Raw genomic sequence first — 22,780 nt, forward strand, 5'->3', positions numbered from 1 at the left:
GTTGGCCTCACTTTTTTCTAGAACTTTTGCTTTTCATTCTCAACTCCAAGAGTTTTTTTTTTAATGTAAAGTTTGTTAGAAGTAGGTTTATATATTTTCTTTCAGAATTAACAGAGGAATCATAATTAATATCACTTCCTGATGTGACTGAAAGCCTCTATTCCTTTACTGTTATTTATTTATGAGCACATTTCTTTTAACAGCTATGATAATTACTACATTTTGTGTGGTTTCTCAAAAATACATTTGTTTCTTATCTCAAAGAGTTTCTGTAATGGAGCCCTTCAGATTTGGTGCTAATAACATGAAGTAGGAATTTAAGAAAGATCTTTTATTTATATTTATATTTATATTTATGTTTTTTGAGATGGAGTCTTGCTCTTGTCACCCTGGCTGGAGTGCAGTGGCTCCATCTCGGCTCACTGCAGACTCCTCCTCCCAGGCTCAAGCAAATCTCCTGCAGGGTTTCACCATGTTAACTAGGCTGGTCTTGAACCCCTGACCTCAGGTGATCCACCTGCCTCCACCTTCCAGAGTGCTGGGATTATAGGCGTGAGCCATCGTGCCTGGCCAGTTGCAAAATATTTAAATGTTACATACAGAGGTGCAAGGGAGATCCATATAGTACCATGTAAATTGCTTGAATCTTTTCAGAGTACTGTTTGTATTTGGTTTCAAAGCAGGGATTAGTATATTTATTTTTTATCTTTTAATTACAATTTGTATACCTATTCAAAAGTAGAGAAAATAGTAAAAGTAACAATAAAATACCCATTATTCAATTTCTGTGATCAAGATTGTCCCACATTTTGTCCATCTATCCATTTATCTATCTTTACAGGAATATTATAAAGCAAATCACAAGCATCACTCCATTTTTTTGTGTTCAGTGTGCATCCCTGGACAGCACTAAAGTTTCTTTATTTTTTCTTCAGCTTTTAAGTTCTGGGGTCCATGTACAGGATGTGCAGGTTTATTACGTAGGTAAATGGGTGCCATAGTGGTTTGCTGCACAGATCAACCCATCACTCAGATATTAAGCCCAGTATCGATTAGCTATTCTTCCTGATGCTCTCCCTCCTCCTGCCCCCACAAGAAGTCCCATTGTGTGTTGTTACCCCTCATGGATCTGTGTGTTCTCATCATTCAGCTCCCACTTGTAAGTGAGAATACGTGTTGTTTGATTTTCTGTTCCTGCATTAGTTTTCTGAGGATAATGGCTTCCAGCTCCATCCATATCTCGGCAGAGGACATGATCTTGTTTCTTTTTAGGCCTGCATGATAGTTCATGGTGCACATGTACCACATTTTCTTTATCCAGTCTAACATTGATGGGCATTTTGGTAGATTTCATGTCTTTACTGTTGTGAATAGTGCTGCAATGAACATACATGTGCACGTCTCTTTATAATATAATGATTTATGAAGGGGTGGCCTGCCCCTCCACACCTGTGGGTGTTTCTCATAAGGTGGAACGAGAGACTTGAGAAAAGAAATAAGACACAGAGACAAAGTATAGAGAAAGAAAAGCGGGGCCTAGGGGACCAGCGCTCAGCTTACAGAGGACCCACGCCGGCCCCGGTCTCTGAGTTCCCTTAGTATTTATTGATAATTATCTTTACCATTTTAAAGACAGGGGAGTGGCAGGACAATAGGATCAAAGAAAAAAGAGGAAATCGGCAGTAAGACATATGAACAAAAACCTCTGTGACATGAATAAGTTCAAAGGAAAATGCTGTGCCTTGAGATGCATATGCAAACATCTCCATAAACCTTTTAGCAGCATAGTTTCAGTCTATCACATGGGGAGAAACCTTAGACAATACCTAGCTTTCCTAGGCAGAGGTCCCTGCGACCTTTGGCCGTGTACGTGTCTCTGGGTAGTTGAAATTAAGAGAATGGTGATAACTTTTAATCAGCAAGCTACCTTCAGGCATTTGTTTAACAAAGACACATCCTGCACAGCCCAAAATCCATTAAACCTTGAGTCACCGCAACACATGTCTCTTGCAAAGGACAAGGTTGGGGGTAGGGTCACAGATTAACAGCATCACAAATACAGAACAAAATGGAGTCTCTTATGTCTACTTCTTTCTATATAGACACAGTAACAGGCTGATCTCTCTTCCTTTTCCCCACAGATTTATATTCTTTTGGGTGTATACCTAGCAACGGGATTTCTGGGTCAACGGTATTTTTGCTTCTAGATCTTTGAGGAGTCAACACACTGCCTTCCTCAATGCTTGAACTAATTCTTGGCAAGCCTCCCAGCAAGCCTCTGTGTGGGCCTCCTAGCCAGCCAGCCTGAAGACCGGCCTCCCATGCGGCCAGCATTCGGATCAGCATTTCTGTAAGCCTCTCCCCCTGCCAGAAGGCTCGTGATTCGACCAGCCTCCCATGCAGCCAGGCTCTAGGCCGGCCTCCAAAAAACCGGCCTGCCACCCAGCCTCCAAGTCACATCCATCTTGCCGGACTCTTCAGCAAGCGTTTTAAGAATCACTTAAGGCGGCCTCTCACACAGCCTCTCCCACAGGCTCTCAGCCAGCCTCCCAGACAACCAGTCTCTGATCCAAACTTTCAGAAAGCCTCTAAGCGAATCTCCCAGACAGTCAGCTTTCAGACTAACCTCTTATGCAGCCAGCGTTTTTAACAGCCATCCAGCAAGCCTCTTGCACAGCCAATCTGCCACTCTGCCAGTTTCCTCGCCAGCCTCTTGGTTAGCCTCTGGTGCAGCCAGTCTCTAGGCTGGCCTCCTAACAAACCAGCCTTGCATTCAGACTCTTAGTCAGATTCAGCCTGCCAGGATCTCAGCAGGCCTTTTAGCAAGCGTTTATGGCAGCTTCTCAGACAGAAAGCCTCTCCCACAGGCTCTCCGCCAGCCTGCCAGCCAGCCAGCCTCTCAGCAAGCCTCTAGGCCACTTTCCAAGAGTCCTTCACTAGACCAGCCTCCCATGCAACCCGCTCCTTGACCAGCCTTCCAGCCAGCCTCTCAGTAAGTCTGTTAGCGAACTAGCTTCAGAACCAGCCTCTTATGCCACCAGTGTCGTGGCCAGCCTCCCAGTAAGCCTCTCAGAGAGCCTCTTAGGTGGCCTCCTGACTAGCCAGCCTCAAATCCAGCCTCCCTTGCAGCCAGCGTTTCCAACCACCTCAGTGGGAGTGAAGGAGAAAGCAGCCAAAATTTGGGGTTGATTTTAAGGTGACCTGGTCCCTCCGCCCTGCAGGGCGCCCCCATCTCAGGCCTGGGGGGCTTGCCCAGGAAGAAGTCCCAGACACCGGGGCCCAAGATTTCTGCTTGGCCGCGGACCCACTCTTCCACCTGCTCCCTTCCTCCCCGGGCTCCCCTGAGACCCCAGGCTGAAGGGGCGATCCTCCCACAGGAGGATCACCTCCTCCTGCAGCCCCAGCTCAGGCAGGGCATGGCACCTCCTCTTCGCATCTCTTATGTTCAGGTCGATGGTTGTCGTCTTCATCATCATCCCCTGCAAGCTTCCAGGTGTGGCCCTGAGAGGCAGCTCTGTGCATCTTTCTGATGTCCCCATAGTGGATGACTTAAGAGCCTTTGGTCTAGACTAGCTGAGTGGGCGCTCCAGGCTCCTCACGCCCTTGACAGCAGTGGCAGAGAGCCTCTGCATGGCTGCAGCCACCTTTTAAGAGAGAGGCCGCACCTCCCACTCGCCCTTCCCGAGCCCCAGCCCCTGCCGCTTGCCCTTGCCCTTAATCGCCACCACATCCGGCCCAACACCAGTAAAAAGTGCGGTCTGGAGAAGCCCTTGGACACTCCGGCCTCTTTCTGGAGAAATTTGTTGAGTAGAGTTGTGAAGCTTTCACGGGATCTTGTAGCCAGTCTCCTAACAAGAGAACCTGGCACAACCAGGCTCTTAGCCGGACTCAGTCTACCAGGCCCTCAGCAAGCAAAATTAGCAAGAATTTGAGGCAGCCTCTCAGATAGACAGCCTCTCACACGGACTCTCCACCAGCCTCCTAGTTGGCCGCCTCTCACCCGGGGTTCTTGGCAAGTTTCCCAGCAAGCCTCTGTGTCGGCCTCCTAGCCAGCCGGCCTGAAGACCAGCCTCCCATGCAGGCAGCATTCTGATCAGCGTTCCCGCAAGCCTCTCCCCCTGCCAAAAGACTGGTCACTGGACCAGCCTCCCATGCAGCCAGGCTCTAGGCCAGCCTCCAAAAAACTGGCCTGCCACCCAGCCTCCAAGTCATATTCATCTTGCCGGACTCTTCAGCAAGCATTTTAGGAAGCATTTAAGGCAGCCTTTCAGACAGATAATTTTCTGGAATATTCCATTAAACATTCTTCTCTGATTAAATACCGTGTGCCTCACTATGGCAACATAAATTACTGAAAAACACTGTTTATCCGAAGAATAGTCTCTCAGCTTGTGGGATAAATGATGTATAATTCTTAACCTTCTTGAGGGTAGATATTATGAGAAAAAACATTTAATTATAAGAAAAACATTGCAGAATGATAGCTACAATTTTAAAAATAAGCACATTATAAAGATAATAAAATTGTAATAAAACTAATTACAATGAACATATAAAAGAAGTCTTCCCATGGAAATTAGTATCATAAAACAATTTGTATTATTTCACCAGCTGTAGATTCACTGTTGGCATGTTACCTTTAATACATACTTCACTTTCGATTCGAAATCATTTCTTCATTAAATCCTATATCTCAACTTTGAGATTAATGTGGTAATGTGATGTAGCCTCTAGTGAATCCTCAGACACACATTGTTTATTGAGATCAGCCAATTTTTTTGAAGTTGTCACACAGTGATCTGACATGTTTGTTATTGATTTTGTAAATCATCTTATCAAATTAACAATATTTACTTTCGAAAATATCCCCAAATATATTGGTTCAGCTTATTTTCTTTATGTGTACACATTCCTGCTTATTACTGAATCCACTTAAGGACACAAGAAGGTATTATCTTCCTGCCAAACTGGTACTCTTTTACTAGACACCAGATTCGTCCCCCTAGTCATTTGTCCCCTAATGAATCTGTAATGCTTCACAACCTACTGAAGTCTCAAGAAAATATGTGGGCAGGACTAGCGGTGGTAAATTCTTTGCCGTGGAATGCTTTCCTTCTTTTTTGTTGAAGTACAAATCAACATCAAAGTTCCTCACATATTCAATCACCTGCTGAAATTTTTCCAACAGGTTTCTATCTCAGAATAAAAGTATTTTTGTTTCAAAGGCTTTAGAGGCCCTAGGTAACCTGGTCTCCACATCCCTTCTGACCTCAGCTGCTATGTTTCTCTCCTCTACTCACTTCTTTTGTACTATACATGAACCCTGCCACTCCCCATGAATTGAAAAATGGGGATCCAATGCAAAGCTAATCACAGATGGCTACAGTGATCTTTCTCTGGGACAAAGTTCTACCCACATGACAGTCTTTGAGCTGAGCCTTGAAATAGAAATTATGAGCAAATTATTTGTAACAATATTCAAAGTAAATTATAAATACCAGTGGGATGATTAAGTCAAATTTGATATTGTTAAAATTCACTACATTTGTCCTAAGCTATTATTTAATAAAATGCAGATGCCTTTAAAAAATTAAGTTGTTATAACAATACATATGAGATTCAAATATGTTTAGATTTAAGTGAAATTGACATATAAAATTCTACCAACTGAAATATATAAAAACCTACTTTAAAAAGTAGTATTACAAGATACAGAAATGTACACTTCAAAATGTACTTCAAATACACTTCAGTTCCTCTGGAAAAATTAGAATTAACTGTCAAAGTAAATTGTTGAATTGAATCTTAATTTCAAAATACTCATTGCTGATATGGGCATTCCCATTTATCTGCTTCATGGTGGTCATAAAATGTGGCCACAAAGAATGTTAATCTATTAAAAACCTTTAACTTAAATTCTTAAAATTTCATGAGTGACACAATGTCTCAAAGTAAAATATCTCTTAGCTTTAACTTGCATTTGGTGGAAATAAGCCATGTTTCTAAGCTGACATAGCAAATACATTTATCATCTATATTCAACTAGATTCAGCATTTATCTAAGGCCAAATATGACTTCACATTTTCTTTCAGGAAAGTTGAAAAATATATATATATTTTTGGTACTTCTCTTTCAGCTTTCTGTTTTTCATATTGGTATATATATTCTTTTAAATGGTTACAGTCATTAAATGTCTCCTCATTTTTCTCTTTTAGGAGGTGATGTTGCTTTTTCCTTTCAAAACAATGAATATTGTTACTTGCTTTTGTTATCAGCTTTCTTATGCACCTGAACGAATTGCTGTGGAAGCCACATATTTTTGCTTTGTAGTTGAAATACTTTCTGCTCCAGACTCCTGCTGTTCAGTGTATTTGTTCACATTATCTCATTTGTTTTGATACATGTGTTCAGCTTTCTTCATTTGACACTGTGTTTCACTTAGGTCTCCTTGTGCATGTTCTAAAACCTATGTATTTTCTCTTAGAGCATCTCCTGCATAATTGAGATTAATTTTTAGGCTTTTGGATTCCCTTTGAGCTTCAGAAAGTGGTTGATGAAGCTTCTCATTATTATATATTATATTATTCACATCAACATTCATTTTTCCTTGCAAATGAGCACTGTGGAAAGTAAGTTCTTGGTTTTTTCTTGATGTCACACTTTGATCTTGATCTTGTATAGCAGAAGCCAGTCTAGAATGGTGTGATTCAGTTTCTCTCTCCAATATTTCTTTGTCTTGTTTTTCCTTCAATTTAGAAGTGAGCATTGTGTTCTCAGTCATTAGAACTTTAAGCTGCCCACTATATGAGATGCCCTTTTTGTTAATGTTTCCTCTTTCAGTTTTAGGGTCATTTGAAGTTCAGCATTCTTTTCCCTTAAAATCTTAATGTCCTCAAAGTATTTATTTTCCTTCTCCTGGTGCTGATGTTTTAGTATGTCCATTTGCAGTTTTAGCATGGCAATTTCCTTTTTCAACATACCATTTTCATGTAAGAGATCATTTTGATTTTCATAAGCATGAGAAACCTAAATAAAACAAAATAAATTTTTAGCTAGCACTCAATAAAATGGCATATCATGGTTCCTCTTAAATTAAAGAATAATTTGTACATTTATACACTGAAAGGGTTTCCGTAAGTAGGTATCAGTTGAAGAACCATTGAATCAAAACTTCAAATGCTATAGAGCATAAATTCCCCAAAGTTCAAACATTTATTTGAAGACAATGAATTCATGAAAGTAAAAAAGAAATGACTAGAGAATTTTTAAGAGCTTCAAAATTGAAACGAACTTTCCCTGGATTACAAGACACTCAAAAGCATAAAATAAAAGATTAATCACTTTGACTACATACAAAAATTTGATTTACACCCTGATGTCTAATCTGTACAAGAGGCTCCCATACTAGGAGCCTTAGTGTGTAGGGAGACCCCCTGAAACTATTGCTATGGAACAAAAGATGAAATACTCCTGGTTATTGTAAATACAAAATTGCATGTCGAATTGTGTAAAGACAATGCCAGGTTGGGCTGCCAGAATGAGCCAACAGCACATGATGTGCTCCCCCCTGCAAAAAGCGTATGAATGGATGCACAGGCAGGGAGATTTCACATCACTGAGATTCCTATCCCAGAAGAGCAGATGTTCATAGCTCTGGGAATGGAATGTGACTCTTGGGGAGAGCCTATAAATGGATGCATGAGGGGCACCTGTTCATATGGGTAAGTTAGGGCTATAAATGCCCTTATCTTGCCATGGCTCTTCTAGGCCTGTTTAGGGTTAAGGCATACTCCTTTCTGAGAATTTGTGGTCTAACCAGTTGTCTGGCTTCACGTCCTATTTCTATGGATTGTTTGCAACCAGCTTTTGCTGCAACTGTTACTGCTGATCTTGCTAATCCTAGGTTATGGAAAGACTGTGTTTCTGTTTTAAGGCTCTGTTAGAAATTGCTGATGCACACACTATATTGTAAATTCTTATCTCTGTATACTGTACTTCTGCATACTGATGTTATGTTAAAAGAATTACTTCATCCCCATGTGACCATCTCACCTCATAATCAAATGACCCTAAATCCCTCACTAACCTACCCCGCCCTCACTAAACTTAATAATAAATGCTGGTATATCCAGTGCATTGGTGGCACCACGGGACCAGAAAGTGGTGACCCCCCTGGACCCAGCTTTCACCATCTTGTGTGTGTCTTTTATTTCTCGGCCTGCCGATCTGCTTGGGAACAAAGAAAGAGCCCCATTGCATTGTGGGCTGCTGGCCAGTTCCCGCAATATTAGTGCTGCATATATTTAGACAGATACAATTTCCCAAAGCCCTTTCATTTCCCTTTTCCTGAGAATATTCTATAGATATTCTATTTTTAAAAATAGTTAATTTTAAGAATAATATTTATAAATGTTTGATAAGTTGAGACATTGTAATAAGCACTTTTAGTTATCGCAATTCTGAAAGGAAAAGATTAAAAATATAAACAAGTATTTTCTTTGTGTTCCATGCACATTAAGGTTAAAAGTGTATAATTAAAGGAAATTGATTCTTGAGGAGAGAGGAATGGCCATTTTACACTCTTTGTTGAACTGTAAATGAATATAAATTTTCTTGAGAACAATTTAGAAGTAATGAACAAAGAACTCTTTAAAACTTCCTGTAATTTAACCAAATATTTTATATTGAAGAATTTATTCCAAGTCAATAATTAGAAAGGTAGAAAAATATTTACCTGCAGTTTTGCCTTGCAGCACTTATAATACAAAAAATTAAAAATCAAAAAAATTAATTTGTTAACTAAATAATGGGATTTCCAAATAATGGCCTTCTATATAACCAGTAAAATTGTGATTTAAATAAATATGCATTTAATTATCAGAAGTATTCAATGTTAAGAACTTGTATTATTTAAAAGAATTTGTCACTCTACAAGACAGAGATTTTTTCTGCAGTTAAACCTCAGAAGGTAAGTCAGCTATTACTAAAAGTATCCTACATAATTTTAGTATAAATAGTTGAAATATTTATTTTAAACTAGGGTGTCATACCTCACATTGCAGAGCTCTTGCTTCCATTTAACCTTTTGGTTCACTTACTGCAATTTTATTTATTTCGCTTCTGATAGTTCCTTTTGTAGTACACAAAATTTTTTTTTCATTTGTTTCATTTTTGCTGTAAGTTGTTCACCGTGATATTTTTTAAGTTCCCTTGCTCTTTCATGAGAAGGAACTGCAGCCAAGAATTTTGATAGGCTAGTTGAATCTGTCTTGAGGAGGAGATAGAAATAAAATATATTAGTACTTTTGGGATATAAAGGACAGCATATTTTAACAATCACTAATTCACACACTGAACAAATATATGTTAATTACCTACCGCACCTGGCTAAATTTTTTGTATTTTTAATAGAGACAGGGTTTCACCATGTTGGCCAGGCAGGTCTCAAACTCCTGAACTCAAATGATCCACCCACCTTTCCCTCCCAAAATACTGAGATTACAAGCATGAGCCACCACGGCCTGCCTCAATAAATAATTTCAATTTAAAAAGAATGACAAGCATCAATATTTTTATTTCAAATCTTTTTTAAAACACATTTTCTTACTTTAAAGGCAGTTAGATTTCAGGCTGTTTACATATTGAAAACCAAAACATTTCAAGAGAAAACCTCGCATACGCTCTGTAGATCACACTTATCTTCATGTGGCTATTGACCGAGTTACTGAGCATGGAAAATCAATCATATTCACAAAAAATTCACTTGTGTGCATATTTCAAAAGGAATTAACTTCAAAGTATCTGCCTTACACTGTAGTCCTCACCAAAAATAATGGGGCATTTCAAACAAAATACGATATGATTAAACATTTAACATATGCACAATTACAGAATTTTTGTTAAAAACTATGCATAGCATTAAGAGAATTTTCAGAGTATGTCATGCAGAGTAGGAATAGAACTCTGTAAAAGCTGTTTCATTTAGGAAAACAAAGGCTTAATAAGAATAATTTTGATACTTTTTTGCTGATAACTGCTTGAATAAAATGAAAGATTCATAAAGAAAATATACATTTATGTTATTTTTAAATGAAAGCAATCATTAGATAAAGTATGCAATTCATCCTTAAGACATAACTTCAGAAAAGTAGAGCAAGCCTTCATAAAAAGAGAAAAATAAAAACATATATTCATGAAACATCTAATATGTGCCAGACACATGTTTGCAGATTTTTCTTCACCTTAGAATAATGAGGAGGAGGATGATGGTGGTGGTTACCCCATTTTCTGCTTCCTAGTCATTCTAGGTTGTTAAGAACAAAATGATGAACAAATATGGTCCACTGTTCTCTCTGTTCAGAATGTCTTCCTCCTAGACTTTTGTATGGCATAATCCTCATCTTTGAGATGACAGACTGAATGTCAGTCTCAGAAAGATCTACTCTGACCATAGAATTCCACTTCCATTCCAATACCCATGCTAATTATAAAGTTCTTCAATTTTCTCTAACCGAACATTCTCTGTTTTGTTTTTAAGAAAAAGTTATAGTGATTTATAAGTGTTTTTCATTTGTTATTATCTTCCTACTACTACAGCATAATCCCTCATCTTGGATATTCAGAGACTCACTGTCTAGCACACAGTTGTTACTCTGAAAGAAATTACTCCAGGTCAAAACATTGAAAATCTCAACAGGAAAGTCTAATTTTCCAAACTGCTATATTTCTATGGAAAATCTGCAGTAGTAGCCTGCTGAAAGTTACCAACCCCTTACCCAAAATTAGAAATCCACATGCCTGCTCTTACTCCCCATTCCTGTGCTAACAATACTGCTTTCACATAAATGCCACTTTGATCATTTTGTCTTACATTTGGATACAGACTTTCCAGTTTACAAAATGTTTTCACATTTGTTACAACATTATTTCATCACATGCACTTAAGAGGTAGATATGAGCACTGTTTTTATAAATAAGGTTATTGGTACTTGATTAGGTTAAAGGATTTTTTTCCAAGTTCCCATAGATAGTAAGTGACAGAACCAAAATACAGACTTATCTTTTGACATCCACTCATTGCTGTTACCACTATGCAGCTGCTGCTTCTATCTTAAGTGGTGAGGTTTCCTATCTCTTCCACATCCACAGTTGTGACCTTGGGATACATCATTATCATTGGATACTCATGTGGCTGCAAACATGGCTGCCACAAAGGGACTCAAAGAGTTTTATTTGTGAAAAGAATGTCTACTTATCAAAATACTACTCAACCAAATTGTTGTTGTTATAGTTTTACAGGTGTCCTATTTCTCATGTTTATCCAACTCCTGAAATGTTCCTTCAGATCTATACTGGATAATCAAAATATACCAACACTTTCAAGTCCCAGCCATTATCCTCTCAAGTTCCAAGTTGAGCAAGACTAAGACTACAGTTTAAACTCTTTCTCCCTGAATCCAGGTAAAGCTTTCATACATCTAGATATACACAGAATCATATATTTGCCCATAAATGAATGCAGATAAATTATTTTGTTTTTAGACAAACTTAACTTCAGAACTCAAATAGATTCCTAGTGCCTTCCATGCCTTATTTTATTTTGCTCTATTCTACACTGGCTTCGTAAATTAATCCTGCAAATTAGCAGGCTTGCACTATGCAGCTGTTATCTAGTTGGCACATGATTATAAAGTATGTTCTGGTAAACGTCAGTAAATAATTTCTTATGGACACATGCAGAGGTGAGAGAATAAAGTCATCTTTTTATGTTTTAAGATTACTCATTAAGTTTTAAAATAAGAACAACAATACACAGTACCTCAGAAACTGAAGGTGATGTCGTATCTTCTTTTTGTGCTGACTCTGATGTGGGCATCTTATCTACAAAATGTTATTCACAGACACATATATCAGAACACTTATTACTGTAAATTGTAAAAACATATACAAATCTATTTCCATTTATGAACATTTCAAAAATAAAAGTAATAGCAAATATAGAATTTCAGAATCGAAGCAGGTTCAGAAAATGGATAGTATGATGAAAGATAGCAAAAAGTAATTTTTAAGGTAGACATTGTATTTCAGTCTATAAAATTATTTTCTAAATAATAGCATTTAAGCATAGAAACATTTTCAGAGATACTAACTTACCATTTCTATTATTTTGGTATAAAAAATAAAATTGTCATTACTTGTCAGATCTTGTGGAGCTCGTACAATAATGCCAATATCATTTTCTTGTTGCCCAGTTGCTTCCTTCTATTACAAACAAAAACCAAAAAGCACCAAAAAAGAACTTCAGAAAAAATTGTATTTATTCACTCATTCACTCAATTTGTCAGTAAGACAAAACACAAACAAACAAACAAAAAAACTCATACATTGTATCTATCAAATCACAGACACTATCCTGGGAGAAGCAGGAAATATACACAGAAGATAGATTCTGGCCTATGTTCAAGAAATGGTAGAGAGATGTGAAAACAAATAACAGAAAAGTATAATTCACCAGTTCTACAATTTAAGTCAATATACTACATAAGGGCACAAAGGAGAGAACAATCAGTTTTACCTAAAAAGCATAGAAAAAGGTGCCATAATGGGGCCATATTTGGCAGGACAAAGTGCAGAGTCAGGATACAAAGACTCTAGGTGCAATAGCATGTGCAAAATAATAAGGCATGAAAAACATGGCAACTGAGGGGTGCCAAAGTGATGTGGTAAAACTGGAACACAGCCAGAGGAAAGAGATGAAGAGACAAAATGCGGCCAAACCATATAAGATATGTGTCACACTAGAATGTGAACGTACCCCTTTGTGTAATGGGTATTCACTCAATATGCAGATGAGTTGCATCATTACAAATATATTTTAGAAAGGTGACCCTTCCAGCGGTGTAAAGATAGATGAACATGGGGAGATGGGGCAAAACTAGAAAGGAGTACTTCAAAATTATAGGTAGAGAGTTAATTATGGTAATAAGATATGGAAAATTATAAGAAGGTAGAAAATACAAAATTAGGTGTGTGACTGGATGGGTGACATGGAGAAGGGTTGAAGTTTAGGATGTGGGGCAGGTTGAAGTGCAGGTTGAAGTGCTTGAGCGTTTCATGGCTACTTCCTAGGTGTTATTTCCTAGGATGGGGAAGCCGGATGACAGAGTAGATTACAAAGAGTCAGAAAACAGTCAGGAATAGAATAAAAATGATGCTTTCAGTTTGAGACCTATAAGATTTGGGGCACCCAGGGGCTTGGAATATCTGGACAAATACATTTGGAGTATGAGTAGATGACCTACATGAGGAAAATTACATAGTGATAAGAAGATAAATATTTGTAAGACAGGCTAAATGGGTAGAATTAAGTAACACAAACCTATGCAGACTGTTGAATTTTGAATTTTTGAAAATGAAATCAGGCTGGGTGCAATTGCTCACGTCTGTAATCCCAGCACTTTGGGAGGCAGAGGCGGGTGGATCACGAGGTCAGGAGTTCGAGCCCAGCCTAGGCAACATGGTGAAACTCCGTCTCTACTAAATATACAAAAATTAGCTGGGTGTGGAGGCGCATGCCTATAATCCCAGATACTCAGGAGGCTGAGGCAGGACAATCGCTTGAACCTGGGAGGCGGAGGTTGCAGTGAGCTGAGATCAAGCCGTTGCACTCCAGCCTGGGTGACAGGGCGAGACTCCATCTCGAAAAAAAAAAAAAAAAAGAAAAGAAAATCAAAGGAGAGACAAAAACCTGGGATTAAGTTTCTCAGTTATATATTTCCAAATTTGTTTCAAGAAAATAAATTTTATTTATATAGGTAAATATTTGTGAAATATTATTGCAATATGCATCTTTAAATTGAATGAAAACATTTAATTCTAAAACACCAAGATTCTGCAAAAGGACCTTTATAAAAATTATCTTTGAAATTTTTAATTGTACAAGAGAAAGGCTTACCTAATTATAGAATTATAAGGTATTTTTAAGTACTATTATAAAGTGAGAGAGTAATGTGAAATCCTGTTTTATAATTCACATGCTTTTCTTATGTTCCTGTAAACAATATAATATTAGCTGAAATTGCCTATTTACACCATATAGGATGGTAGTTTAAAATTGGAGAAAATATCTCATATAAAGAAAATTAACCAATAATTATTCAAGTTGAAGATTTAATAGTTTTTACATACATCTATGATTGTCAGGCAGGATCCAGTATTCACAGAAGTGAAGAAAGAAACTATAAAATTCAAGTCGACAGGATTTCTGAGTTTTAGAAATAAACAAGTATGTGTGCAAGGTTTAATAATTATGAAGACTAAAGTTAAGGCTTCCTGGAAATAATATAAAACATCCTGATTGTAAGAGATATATTTAAGAGTAAAAAAATATTCTTCCAATGGTAAGTTTGTTTACTCTGTTAACAATCTTCCCTTACATATGATGCTACAATAATATGTACTTTACTTTTAAAAAAATCACAAAGATTAATTACACTCATTTGATGTGTGCATATAACACCATTACATACAAATATTATGAGCAAAATGTCAGAATATTTCTAAAGATTAATAATTTCTACATTTATTTCTTTGAGAGTGTTGTAGCTTAAAAGTGATTTTTCTCTTTTAAGAGATACAGGTTAAGAACCTTGCTCATATGATCAGAAAATTTAATTTTAATAACAAGATTAAATAAAATGCTTATTTATTTATACTCTATTAACAAAAATATTCAAAACAGCTACCAAGATTATATCAAGATAAATTAAATAACCTAAGAATATGCCAAACATTAAGTTAGAAATCTTAAACCAGAAACCAAAGAGTCAAAAATTAATAATTCACAATAAAGTTGACAAGGCCTAAAACCAATTTCACTTTGCAGTCTACATTAATATAAGTATGACTAGATTAAATATAAAACATAAAGTTACTAAAAGAAGTGAGAATTAAATTTTCCTTCCTTGTTTATAATTTTTTTGTTCATACAATATAAATGTACATGTTTTGGGGGTATATATTATAACTTAATACATTCACGTAATGAAATCAGAATAATTGAGATATTAATCACCTTAGGTATTTATCTTTCCTTTATGCTAGAAACTTTCAAATTATTCTCTACTAGGTATTTTAAATAGTACAACAAATTGCTGTTACCTATACTCATCCTTATATTTTCTTTCAGCTTTTTGTTCAAATCAGCTATAAGCCACTTGAAAACATCTGAGCAGTGTTTTATTACCTGGCTATGTTTTCTTAATTTTTATTTTAAATAATTTATATTACATCTTTTATTCTAGAGAGTTCCTGCTCTCATTTAAACCACTATTTTTGCTGTGTTTTTATAACAGTCTGTCTCATCTTGACTCTCTCATGTAGTCTCTATGTTTATCTCTCTCTTCTTCAATGAATAATTTCCTTTCATCTCCTTCATCGAATTTATTATTATACAAATATGGTGGTATCCATTAGGTTTTTTTTAACCAAAATAACCTAGGACAAAAATTTACCATTACATAGATTATAGAATTGTAGAAATAATTAAAATTTAAAAAGTTAAATTACATGTTATATTTTGAAATATCTCTTCACAATTTACAGTTGTATTAATTACCTCTTGTGTGGAAAAATGTGAGAGTTTAGTTTTTAATAGTACCTTATCTAACTGGGTTTGCATTGAAATAGTATAGGTTGTTTCTATTCTGTGTGGAAAAAAGCGAAGTATAAATTATTGTATAAATTCTGATTCTTCCATGAAACAGAGAAAAAAAGAATAAATCATGGGGGGGGCAATGATTGATTAATGAAAGTAATACATAGCAACTAAATAGAAACCTGTAAATAAATATGCTGACAATTGAGACAGAGATGCCCTAAAAGCAGACACTGAAGAAATGTATTGTGTGAGAAAAAAGTCTGGGGTAAACCATTTTTAAAAAGGTGAAGGAGGAGGGAGAAACAAACAAGAGACATAACCAGTCAATCAAGTATGAGCTTCAGTCATGAAAGAAAAGGAAAAACAACTACTATATAAGACATGTGATGAAATACAAAAAATACAGACTTCTGTTCATAATATATTCCTATAATGCTGGTCAGTATTTACATTACAATTAGTTATTTTGTTAATACCTGTGTAATAAGGCTTTTAGTTTCATTATTACATAATAAGACACTCAATTAATTAAACATGGTCTTCTGTCAATACCTAAAAGCTAGAACATTTTTACTACAGAGAGAAAAAATTTAAAAAGGAATGTTTCATAAACTTTTCACCTGAAGAAAGTATTGGTAATAGGAATTCTAAAGAGTAATGTATTCCTTGAAATGATATGTTTAGTAGAACATGAGTTGCAGCCAGGTGTGGTGGCTCACGCCTGTAATCCCAGCACTTTAGGAGGCCGAGGCTGGCGGATCATGAGGTCAAGAAATTGAGACCATCCTGGCCAACATGGTGAAACCCTGTTTCTACTAAAAATACAAAAATTAACTGGGTGTGATGGCACGCGCCCGTAGTCCCAGCTACGCAGGAGGATGAGGCAGGAGAATTGCTTGAACCCAGAAGGCAGAGGTTGCAGTGAGCCGAGATCATGCCACTGCACTCCAGCCTGGGCAACAGAGTGAGACTCTGTCTCAAAAAAAAAAAAAGAAAGAAAGAAAAAGAAAAAAGAAAAAAAAGAACATGAGTTGAGACTACAATATATTAAAACATTTTTAATCTAAACTCCACTTGGAGGATACTAGAAAATACAGTGTAACCTTCTTTCTTATTTACTACATATCTCTGATTTATTGCCTTCTTATTTAAGACATATTTTCTTAAGATAACTCACATGAATTTATGCATTCTAAATATTAAAAGAAAATACAAATGTAAGCCATATTTTGAAAATGCATTAGATTTTATTATAAGATACGCATATTATCTTACTTGTAACATTTCATTACATACAAATTAATTTGTCTGCTTGTTTATTCACATTGAAAACCTCTTAAAATGCTTTTTATAGGCAAGACTGTATTCTGGGTACACTAGGATGCACACAACTATGTTTTTTAACCTGCAGTATCTCGTAGCGATGCAAGGGCTTCAAAACGATTATTTAAACAACTCAATACAAAATCTTCTGAAATTTAAAATTTTCAAACGTGATAAAAAATCTTTGAACAATATGTTTAAAAATTGCAATTTAAAAATTCTTAAATTAAAATCCTACCATACGCTTAGTAAGAATCTCTGCTTAGTAAGAATCTCTAACTGGTTGTTTATTGGGGTAAAACCTGCATTCTTCATTTAGATGAAGAGTTTAAAATATACTTTTAATGAAATAATTTGGAAAACACACTGGCATGCCTTAATAATACAGGCTCTGAGAAAGAGAATTTACATTTCTAAATTTCTACCATTATTTTTTAAAATTAGAGATAGACCGAGCGCAGTGGCTCGCGCCCGTAATCCCAGCACTCTGGGAGGCCAAGGCGGGCGGATCCACGAGGTCAGGAGATTGAGACCATCCTGGCTAACACGGTGAAACCTCGTCTCTACTGAAAATACAAAATAAATAAATAAATAAATAAATAAATAAATAAAATTAGCCGGGCATGGTGGCGGGCACCTGTAGTCCCAGCTACTCGGGAGGCTGAGGCAGGAGAATGGCATGAACCCGGGAGGCGGAGATTGTAGTGAGCCGTGACTGCGACACCACTCCAGCCTGGGCGACAGAGCAAGACTCCATCTCAAAATAAATAAATAAATAAATAAATAAATAATAAAATTAGAGATAAGGTCTCGCTATGTTGCCCACACTGATCTCAAACTCTTTGCTTCAAGCGATCCTCCTGCATCAGCCTCTTTGGTAGATGGAACTACAGGCATGCACCACCATGACCAAATAAAATTTCACAATTTCTAATATTATTTTGGTGTAATTGAAGAAGCAAGAAGAGAAACTGAGAAAAAACTCTCTCCTAAAAACTATACTATATCAAAATAATACGTGTGAAAAAAAAAAAAAAAAAAAAAAAAAAACCCTAGATACTATGTGGCACAGTTTTGGAACTGAACAGTATCACAGAGATTCCTTGATTACTATAATAAGTAACTGGATCCATTAAAGACAAATTTAAGCATGAGTTTTTTTAAGAGACAATAGAATAATTTTAAAAGTCACAGTAAGTACTCTTACCCAAATAAGCCTTTACCAGATGTTATATATTCTGTATTGTGGAAAAGTTTTTTCTAATATAATGTTCCTCTCACTATGTATTCTCCAGCCCATTCCTTTTATTGGCACTCACACCCTCAAAGTATTTACCAATCATTTGTTATTTACTAAAGTAAAAAAATAACTTTTTAAATCAACTACTCATATTTCTATAAAATGTTTTTATCTCACCAACTCTTATTACCAACATGAAATAATGGTACTTACACCACTGCTAAACATGAAAAGTAAATACTATACAGAACTAGTTTCTAACAGAGAAAATCAACTTCACAAGAGACCATTTTACATTGGTAATAAGATTAAAGTCTTCCTTAACTTTTGTAGACTGTGAATTTTCAATAGTCAGTTTGCTGAAAAGACTTTAGAGAAACAAGATACAACAAAATAAGCAAATTCATATATTTAAAAAGAAAATCTGCTAGTTCATGTCTTGGTGCTCACTCCAAAAAAATGAGAACAAAAAACAAAATCTGGGGAAAAATCAGTCTTCTGTATATTAAATCGTGTTTCTTGGTATAATTAAAATATGCCTCTGCTTTAAAAAAAGATTTTAGTTACCTATTTTTGACTCTACCTCCTCAACCTATAACATTCAATGAAGACTCACTCTTAGTTCCATAACAAGTAGTGACAGCCAAAATAACTGGCATACCCTGAGTATAATTCATCCTCACAAACTGTCCTCAATGGTGAACTGAAAATCTACTTAATGGCTGACATAACTTTTGATATCTAAACTGTGGACAAATTTGATAACCTAAAATAAGGGAGAAAGATACATTTACCTTGCTTCTTATCGATTATCTTTCTCTGATTCAAAGACTAATCTGTATCATTGGAAAATGACATTCTTTGTTTTTCAGCATAAAAACCAATTAAGAACGCCCTATTGCTTCCCTTCACCCTAAAACACTACAGAGAGTCCCCTGAAATATTTGAAATGTTGAAAAGCTGAACCTACAAATGTCAAAATACAAATGTATATTTGTTATTGGGAATATTTTTCTCAACAAAACAATGAAACATTAAAAATAATAAAATCTAATTACTTATTTTGTACTTGTCTTTCCTTGTTCAGGTCTACATAAAGTAGCAAAGCCTTAAAAATCTCGTAGGTACTTATACCCAAGGAGAGAGTCTGCTAGAAAAACTGAGTCCTGATAGTTGGATTTCTCTAATTACTATATATACACAGAGAGAAAGATCTGGAAGTGGGAGCCACTGTATATAGTGAAAGTTTCTCCCACTTCCGGATCTTTCTTCTGCAGAGCTTCATGGCAGTCTCCAAACTTTAAATATTCTCCTCATCAAACCACAGACTACTGAAAAGATAAACTCCATGACCAACCTAGAAGCTCTGTATTTACCTGTTCCTGGAAAACAACTAAACGGAGTCTCAGTCAGTCATTCATCTCCAGCATAAGCATGTTATCAAAAACCCAACTGAACCATGACTTATTTGACAGCCAATCTTACTCCTGCTTTACATGTACATGGGAAGGACATCAGAGGCTTGGAAAAAGAGGCAAAGGGGAGGGGACACCTGCCGTGGGCCACAAGATCTATGTAATTCAGCAACCTTCAATCCCCTAGCACTCAAGGGGCTCTAAGCCACTCCTGTGAGATTTGGGGTGAAAGAACACAATAGGACATTTCTATCTGATTGTAGAGACTTTTCGAAGGGCCTTTTTTTTTTTTTTTTTTTTTTTTTTTTACCTTTCAATAGAAAGCATGAAATGCATTCATTTCTCCAATTAAACAAGCAAAAAAGCTCCGATAGCAGTAAAACTTGCTGTCTGGCGAAGCTCTTGGACACTCGTCTTCTCCTGGGAGAAATTCGCTGAGCAGCGCCGTTAGGCAGCAACGAATGCGCAGCTCAGCAGTCTCAGAAGACCCGCGCCCTGGCAGCGCTCCCCCGGGCCCCGCGTGTAGGTGGCACCCGCCGCTGAGGCACTGTCGGGCTGGCGGGCCTCCCTGGAGCAGAACGATCCAGGATCTGGGCCCCGGTGCTGGGCACCTGCAGCCTCCTGGATGGCGCTGAGCGTGGGTTCCCGCCCTCCTGCAGCTGGGGACCCACCCCTGCCTTAGGCTCCCTGGACGTTTCTTATCCAAGGATCCGCGCTGCTGGTGGCGCTGACAGGGTCCGGGTTGGAGCCCCTGCTGCCGCGTGCCAGGTTCAGACGGGAGCTGCAACTGAGTCCACGGTGGAGGCTGCAGGGCTGGGCCCAGACAGCTGAGGGTAGTCGAGTGAACCCGCCCTTCCACCCTGGGCTCTGCTCTTCCTTGGCCGGCGCTGGCAGCTCAGGCTCGCGACCTCTGAGCCCCGTACAGCTGCTGGGATGAGGCATTGAGGCAGATTCCCGCCCTCCTGCGGGTGAGGTCCCACCACTTAGGCCCAGTGGCGGCGTCCGACCCTGGGGTGTGCCGCGGCTGGTGGCGAGGTCAGGTTCTGGGGTTGCCAAGCTGCTGCCACGTTCAAACGCCAGCTGCAGCTGAGCCCACGGCGGAGGCTGTAGGGCTGGACACAGAGGGTCTGAGCGTCGCCGTGCGGCACACGCCCTCCCTCTCTAGGCGGTGCACTTCTTGACTCGCGCCCGGAGCGCTGGGTTGCGGGCTTTGGGCATTGTGCAGCCGCCAGGATGGTGCTGAGCAGCGGGTTCCTGCCCTGGTGCAGATATGGGGCGGACCGACTGACGTCAACGCTGTAGCAGTATCTGTTCCTGGTCCGCGCTGACTGGGCCCAAGGGGAAGAAGGGAGTTTAGGGTTGCTCGACCATATTTGCCTGTTCACCAAGTGCAGGTAGAGGCTAAAGCTCAGACAGGGGCACGGATAGCTGGTCCCGTTTGACGGCTTCAGGTTGCTGAGTGTGCCCCGTGCTCGGCCCCAGGGTCCCTTCCTCGTTCACCCACATCTGGAGTATGGCGGTGACACTGGGTAATCTGCAGTCATCCTGGATGGGGCTGAGCTGCGGTTCTCTCCCTTGGGCTGAAAGGGAGACTCAGCTGAGTAGAGCAGATGGAGAAACAGTTAAATTGAACTCATCCTATTTGAAGACTTCCAGGCTGGGTGCAATGCCTCATGTCTGTATTTCCTGCACTTTGGGAGACCAAGATAGGAGGATCACTTGGTCCCAGGAGTTTCAGACCAGCTTAGACAACACAGGGAGACTTCGTCTCTACAAAACTAAAACAGATCAGCCAGGCATGGTGGTGCATGCTAGCTACTTGGGAGATTGATTTTGGGAGGATCACTTGGTTCCGGGGATTTGTGGGTATAGTGATCTGTGATTGTCACAAACAAGGAATGAGAGGCCTTGTTGTTCCGCATCCTAGAAAGCATTTGACATCGCGGTCTTCTAGATTTCCGTTATTATTTGGTTATTTCTGCCCCTGTATTTTAAGCCTGGGCAACACAGACTCTCTAAATAAATAAATAAATAAATAACTTCTAGTCAATATATCATATCTATGTCGCATTCTTTACACACCAAGCTTGCAGAGTTGAAACTCCCAGCATCCTCTAATTATGTGATAGGGACCATGTGATTAAAGTGGGTGACCATATTCTTGCTTTTGGACATTCCAATAGATGTGCAGTGATAGTTCATTACTGCATTTTCATAAGGAAACATTATATGGACCATCATTACATATGATTATTTTTATTTGCATATTTTATTGGGTGAGATGCCTGTTACAGTCTTTAGTTCACTTTTTAATTGGGTTGTTTATTTATTATTCAATTTTAAGAATATTGGTATATTGTGGAGAAAATTCATTATTCAAATATGTTTTGCAAATATTTTCTTCCAGTCTGTGGCTTGTCTTCTCTTTCAGTGGCTTTGACAGAAAAAAAAATGTGACATTTTAATCAAGTCTAGCTTATCATATTATTTCTTTTAGGTGCGGTAACTTTGGCATTTTTTTCTAGAGATCGTCAAACCCGAGAGAGTCTAGATTTTCTCCTGTTTTTTTTTCCAGAAGTTTTATAGTTTTGTGTTTGACATTTATGTCTATGATTCATTTTGAGTTAATTTTGGTGAGGGGGTAAGATCTGATTCATTTTTTTTTTCACTTGTGGATATTCAGTTGTTCCAGCACCAATTTCAGAGGAAACCAATCTTTGTTTCATCATATTGCCTTTACTTTTTCATCAAATATTAAATATATTGATTTTTCTCTATTTCTAAACTGTCTTGTTTCATTAATCTGTCTATTTTTTCATCAACATGATACAGCCTTGATTACTGTAGCTTTACAGTAAGTCTTGAAGTTGGGTAGTGCCTGTCTTTCCTCCAGCGTTGTTCTCTCCTTCAATATTGTGTTAGCTATTCAAGGTCTTTTTCTTCTCCATATAAGCTTTAGAATTAGCTTTTCTATATCCATAAAATAATTTGCTTCCATGTTGATTAGAAGTGCATTGAATCTCTACATTGGGAAGAGCTGACATCCTGACAATATTCAGTTTTTCTATTCATTAACATAATGTATCTTCTCTATCTGTTCAGTTCTTTTTTGATTTCTGTCATCAGATATGGACATTTTATGA

At 37.8% G+C, this 22,780-nt stretch overlaps 1 pseudogene; it reads right to left on the reverse strand.

Moving 5' to 3' along the window:
* Positions 1-5,971: 5,971 nt before the first annotated feature.
* LOC126962221 (ankyrin repeat domain-containing protein 30A-like) lies at positions 5,972-7,161 on the reverse strand (annotated as a pseudogene).
* Positions 7,162-22,780: the final 15,619 nt, after the last annotated feature.

The sequence above is a fragment of the Macaca thibetana genome, chromosome 9 (assembly GCF_024542745.1).
Source record: "Macaca thibetana thibetana isolate TM-01 chromosome 9, ASM2454274v1, whole genome shotgun sequence".
NCBI lineage: Eukaryota > Metazoa > Chordata > Mammalia > Primates > Cercopithecidae > Macaca > Macaca thibetana.